Source organism: Propithecus coquereli, unplaced genomic scaffold (assembly GCF_000956105.1).
Source record: "Propithecus coquereli isolate 6110/MARCELLA unplaced genomic scaffold, Pcoq_1.0 Scaffold461, whole genome shotgun sequence".
Lineage (NCBI taxonomy): Eukaryota > Metazoa > Chordata > Mammalia > Primates > Indriidae > Propithecus > Propithecus coquereli.
Genome location: NW_012150408.1, coordinates 2,560,205 through 2,567,095, shown reverse-complemented (window position 1 = coordinate 2,567,095; position 6,891 = coordinate 2,560,205).

Below are 6,891 nucleotides of genomic sequence, written 5' to 3'. Positions count from 1 at the left end.
GGATTGGCCCGATCTGAACTCGTCTTCCCCACTGGTCCGTCTGCTCTGCTACAGGGTCAGCGCCTGGGGGACAGGAGCATCGTCAGTGCTGCTGATCCCAGCGAACGTCTGGTGACTGAGTAACTGACGACGGCAGGACAAGGAGCAGGCCTTGAAGCCGGGAGGGAATCCCACACCCTACCTCCAGACAGGAAGTCCCACGCCTTTTGCTGTGGGTGGGTCGGGCCTGGGAAGGAGGCGGCGGGACAGGGACAATGCAGCTGGGACAATGCAGCTGTGGACTCAGTGTACACAGAAGCCAGCGCGTATGGAGGACACCAGCAGGCCCAGTAGGAAATGGCGCAGAGAGGACACAGACGCCCGGCCCTGACCCTGCTCTCTTGGGCATCGTCCCAGCTCCCACCCAGGAACAGGGCAGCACCTGCCAAGTGCTCCTTAGAGACGCTGGTCACATGACCCCAACCTGGCCAATCAGCACAGCCCATTCTCCCTGAACACAGTGATTGGCTCAGGCCTGTGACCAACCAGGTGCCTTAGGGTTGGAACCTTGGGGGAAGAGAGGGTCTATTTCTGTTGGGTGGCTGGGGCTGTTGGTGCCATCTTGTCACCTTGAAGGAAAGCCCACCTGACAATGTCCCCAACACAGAGGGAAGATGTCAGAGCCACAGTCTGGGTGAGGTGGCTCCTGGTGACATCATCCAGCACCCAGGTGCAGCCAGGGGGAAGTTGGCTGGGTGTATTGTCACTGGGAGTGAAGTGGCTGTGAAGGTCACCCACGAACGTCAGCAGAGCAACTCCTGCCGTGTTAGTAGCACTACTTAGCATGGTTTGTAGAGTTAGTGTAGTCAGTTTGCGTTCCTGGTGAAGGCTTGTAGTTAGTGTACCTAGGAGGTCACTGTGGGGTATGGCCTGGTGTCCATCCTGCTGGCAAGGAGACCCTGATTAGGAATTATAGGCTCCTTAAGAGGTCGGCCGTGGCAGCTCACCACAGTGGAGCTGGCCTGGGATATTCCACTGGGACCCAGGTGGCCGTGAATATAATCTCAAAAGTTCGGCAGAGTTCCTCAGCCTCCAGAGTCTACACAGAGAGGTCAAAGTCGCGAAGGCCCTGAATCACCCGAACACGAGCAGTAGTGTTAGCATAGTATAATTAGTATTGTTAGCCTAGTTAGTATTATTTATTAGTATTGTTAGCCTAGTTCATATAGTTAGTATTGTCAGAATACTATAGTTAGTGTTGTTAGTATTCTTAGCCTAATTAGTATAGTTGGTATTGTGCAATAGTTATTTAGCATCTTGTGTGGGTAGTGCAGAATTTGTAGTTACCATAGTTTGAGGTGACCATGCAGCAGGGCTTGGCCTCCAGTTCCTCCAGTGAGGAGCTCCTTAATTATCAGCTCCTGAAAACAGTTGGCTGGGACAGCTCTGCCACGGTGATACTGCCCAGCACCTTCCTACTGGGACCCAGGTGGCCGTCAAAATTATGTCCAAGTAGAGCCTCTCCAGCCATGAAAGTGTCTGTAAGGAGGTGGAAGCAGTGAGAACCCTGAATGATCCAAACATCGTAAAGCTGTTGGATGTCATAGACACCAAAGACACCATCTATTCGGTAACAACATGCTAGTGGTGGAAACCTTTTCCACTACGTACTCCAACACGGCCACCTGGAAGGCAGGAGGCCGGGGCCGAATTCCGACAGATCCTATGTGCCTTGCAGTGCTGCCACCGTAAGAAGATTGGCTACAGGGACTTGAAGCCCCACAACATCCTACTCGACACCAATGATAATGTGAAAATCGCAGACTTTGGCTTGGCTGCGACATTTGCAGAAGGGAAGAAGCTGGATTCCTTCTGTGGGACTCCCCAGAAATACCCCGGAAGCATTCCTGCCCCAGGAGTGCCATGGGCCGGAGGTGGACGTGTGGAGCCTTGGTGTTGTCCTATACTTCATGACAGCCAGGACTCTTCCACTTGACAGAGAGGGTTACAGAAAGTAAGGTTGTAAGTGGAAGGTATGAGATACCTTTTTTCTTTTTTTCTCTTGAGACAGAGTCTCGCTGTTTTGCCTGGGCTAGAGTGCCATGGTGTCAGCCTAGCTCACAGCAACCTCAAACTCCTGGGATCAAGTGATCCTCCTGCCTCAGCCTCCTGAGTCAGTAACAAGTGTAGCTGGGACTACACTTGTTACTGACAGCTCAGCACTCGTCCCCGTGGCTGCATCAGAAGAATGAGGACAAGTGGTCTGAGGAGAAGGAACGAGAAGTTTATTAACTTGCTGGCAAACGAGGAGGTTGGCAGACCCCTGTTTAAAGTACCAATGTCCTGCCTCTGAGCAGGAACACGGAGCTTTGAAAGGGGCAGCTTCCAGCTTCAGGCTCTTGCTGTTCAACTGTAGTTGATGGTTCTGATTCTTCCCATCTTAGGCCAAGAATCCTGGTGACCTCCACCGGGACAATTCCCTGGAGCCATCTCCTGTGGCCCAAAGAACAAAGGACACTCCCTGCCCCTCCGACCACTGGCCTGAGACAAGGATGCAGGTTTTAGTTCTCAAAAAGGGTGAGGGGATTTCGAAGAGACAGAAAACATTTTTACCCTTTTCCAGGCCATTCTGTTACACACTCGTGCACCACGACGCCCGGCCACAAACTCCATTGTTTCTATGGCTATTATTTTAGTGTGATATGATATTTATTGTTTAGTACATCTCATTTTCTTTACTGTTTTCCTATTGATAGGGCATTAGTTTTCAATTCAGCCATTATAAATAACGCTGCTGTGAATGTTTGGTACATGAATCAGCCTCTCTGATTATTTTCTGTAATTCCTAGAAGGAGAATGACTATGCCAAAGGCATTTTACACTGTCTTAGCACTTATTGCCAAATGATGCTTCAGAAAAACCATACCACCTACAGTCTTCCAAGAGAAGCACCTGTCAACAGAAAAGAACCCAAACTCTGTAAAATAATTTAAAGAGGATTATTCTGAGCCGAATATGTGCCACCGTGGCCCAGTGAGCCTGGCCAAGGAAGCCTGGGGCAAGTGGCCATGCTCTGGTTGGATTACAATTGGTTTTAGACATCTCAGGGAGACAAGAATTACATGTAAATTCATAAATTAATACATGGAAGGTGTACATTGGTTTGGCCCAAAAAGGCGGGACATTTCCAAGTCCTGGATTATAGGTTATAGGTGGATTTGAAGATTTTTTGATTTGTAATTGGTCAAAGAAATTAAGCTTTGTCTAAAGGTTTGGAGCATTTTAAATTAAGATAAGGAAGTCTGTTAATCAGAGACAAGCCACCTGCCATATGCGGAAACTCAAGTGATCTGTTAAGTAAATTGATGATCTGCAGGCATGGGTTAATCATTGTCTTGGCCTTAGGCCTGTAAATGACTTAGTGTCGTATTGTTACAATAGTTCCAAAAGGGAGGGGGCAGGATCAGGGGTGTCTGCTCTGCCTTCCCCTCATGGCCAGCAATGCACCAGCTTTCAGGTTTTTCAGGGGTCCCCTTGGCCAACAGGGGAAGCCCATTCAGTTGCCTGGTGCTTAAAATTTTATTTCAGTTCACACCTGTATTCGAGAACACTTGCATACAGGTGCTTTCCATGAATTTCCTCGAAGAAGCAAATTTTGGACTGTAACTCATTATAAATCACTTTTTGAGAAGAATCAAAAAAATAACTGTAGATGACAAAAGACATTGTATAGCCATGATTAAAGACACAACTGAAAAGGAATTTGGTTATTTCTCTGGCGTACAAAAATTTAACATAATAATCCTGATCAACAGCATATACCAAGTTTCCCCAACAATCAAAACACCCAATAAAGACAGAAAGAGACCAACAGAATTTGTCTTTCCCTCTTTCTCCTCTTTCTTTCTTTTTGTTTTCTTTTCTTTCCTTGCTTCCTTTTTTTACAGTTTACTAAGAAGACTGTTTTGGAAAAACTCTTTTTTTTTTTTTTTTGAGACAGTCTTTCTCTGCTGCCTGGGCTGGAGCGCCGTGGCGTCAGCCTAGCTCACAGCAACCTCAGACTCCTGGGCTCAAGCGATCCTCCTGCCTCAGCCTCCCGAGTAGCTGGGACTACAGGCATGCGCAACCATGCCCGGCTAATTTTTTCTATATATTTTTAGTTGTCCAGCAAATTTCTTTCTATTTTTTAGGAGAGATGGGGTCTCACTCTTGCTCAGGCTGGTCTCAAACTCCTGACCTTGAGGGATCACTCCCATCTCAGCCTCCCAGAGTGCTAGGATTACAGGCGTGAGCCACCACGCCCGGCCTGGAAAAACTCTTGAAGTGTGCTTTTCCTCTGCTCTCACACCACAACAATCATCAGCACAAAAGACTTATGTGACCAAATGTGGGGACACTTCCCCAAACACTAAGCAGTGGACACAAGCTGGGTGTCCACTGATCCAATTCTCACATGATCTAGCCAGGGACAGTGCCAGATGCCACAGGGTGAAAGCTCAGCCCCCCACACTGTTATGGGAAGCTCAGCACTGGTCCCTGAGGCCACATCAAAAGAATGAGGACATTTTCAACCCCCCACTGCTAAATCTGACTGGCTTTAAAAAAAAAGAGAGAGAATGAGGACAAGTGGTTTGAAGAGAAGGAAAGAAGAGTGTATTAATTTGCCAGCAAATGAGGAGGATGGAGACTCCTGTCTAAAATGCCTTTGTCCTAATAACAAGCAGAAATATAGAGCTTTTAAAGGGAGGGTCTCAGCTTCAGGCAATCGCTATTCAACTGCAGTTGATGACTCTCATCATCCCATCTCCCCCAGTCCCACGTGACCTCTGCCCAGGACCTCAGCCCAGACAGTTCTGCTGAGCCATCTCCTGTAGCACAAAGAACAAAGGACATTCCTCTTCCCCTCCTGTCCAGTGGCCTGGTGCACGGATGCGGGTTTTAGTTCTCCAAAAGGAGTGGCGGATGTTTTAAATGGACAGGAAATGTTTTTGCCATTTTTCAGGCCATTGCTTCTGTTACAATACTGGCCCCCACTTTAGATACCAGGTCGCATGTCTGAACTCCCAAACTTCTAACCAGCTGGCTTCAAGCTGAGGTTCTCATGACCCCCTCTTTGGGTTCAATCAGTTTGCTGGAGTGGCTCACAGAATTCAGGGAAATACTTACATCTACTGGTTTATTACAAAGGATATTACAAAGGATGCAGAAGAGATTCACAGGGTGAGGCATGGGGGAAGGTGCGGAACTTCCTTGCCCCCTCCGGGTCCCTACCCTCCCCAAACCTCCACGTGTTCAGCCACTGGGAAGCTCTCTGAGACCTGTTCTCTCGGTTTTTACGGAGGCTTCATTATATAGGCATGATTGATTAAACCATTGGCCACTGGTGATCAGCTTGACCTTCAGCCCCTCTCCCCTCCCTGGAGGTTGGGGGTGGGGCTGAAAGTCTCAGCCTGTAATCACTCACGCCTTTGTTTTTCCAGTGACCAGTCCCTTCTGCAAGCTATCTAGGGGCTGCCAGCCATTGGTGAACTCATTAGCATACAAAAAGATAGCACTTCAGAGATTCCCAAGAGTTTAGGAGTTTATGCCAGGAAAAGCGGACAAAGATATTCCACAGTATCATGAAGGCCAACAAAAAGTCTTTTTACCATCTCTTATTAATATTACATGAAAATCTTGCTCAAAAGAGAAAATCAAATTTTACTTTAATATTAGTGTATTAACAACACCAAAGCTAATTTTAATGAGACCTCATAAATAGATCTGTCCAATCTCAGTCAGTTTGGAGCTCACAGGATATTCCATAAACCTTTGGTAACGTGTTACAGTTTCCCATTAAAGAGCAGATCAATGCTCCAAGAAAAACCTGTTGTTCTGAAACAGGGGCCCAGACTCTGGCCTTTCCTCAGTGTGCTTTTGACATTAATGCTCAATTTTTAAGAAAAACTCATAAATAATTCCCTTCTAATTTCAGCCAACTTGATCATCTATAAAATTCCTTTCAGATTAATATTCCACAAACTTTCTACAACTTGCCTCAGTTTTGTGCTATACTTTGAAGATAGGGACCCCGCGGGCCCCGCTCAATGAGGCGCCCTACGGTCCGAACCAAGGTCTCCGATAAAGCAAGGGGGTGGTCGAGAAGTTGGCCCAGACCAGCTGGAACCAAGATGGCCACAGAAAACGACCTCAGGTTACCCTCGCTGCTCATTATACCCGGCTTGTAATATAGTAGCCTACGAAAAGAAACTCCCACCAGCTCCGTGACAGTTTACAAATGCCACGGCAACTCCCAAATTTACCCTATATGGTTCGAAAAGAGGAGCAACCCTCAGTCCCAGGAACACCTCATCCCTCTCCCAGACATCTTATGAATAATCCTTCCCCTGCTTAATATAAAATTAAAGATATAAAATAAGCCCCTGGAAACTCACATGGTGCTGCTCTGCCCATGGGGCAGGCCTTCTTTGTCTTTCCGTGTTACTTCAATGAACTTGCTTTTGCTCTACTCTGTTCCTTCCCTGTACGAAGCCAAGAAGGCACTTGGCCTTCAGGCTGGGCCCCAGTTTTGGGGTCCATGTTCCTGTATCGCTTTCTATTTATGTTCTGCTATTCTACCTTAGAACAAGTTTCCTCTCCTTTCCCTCTTATCATTTGACTACACAAAGTTCTCTCTCATGCAAAAGAAGAAAAAAAAAATCACTGTCTTCATCTTTCTCTACCAACAACACAATTTACTTGTACATGTTCTATACAAAATTGTTTTCTTTATTTTTAGTAGTTTTAATTACATATATTAATTAGCTTTTGTTTTTTTTTTTTTTTTTTTGAAAGAGTCTCCCTTTGTTTCCTGGGGTAGAGGGCCGTGGCGTCATCCTAGCTCACAGCAACCTCAAACTCCTGGGCTCAAGC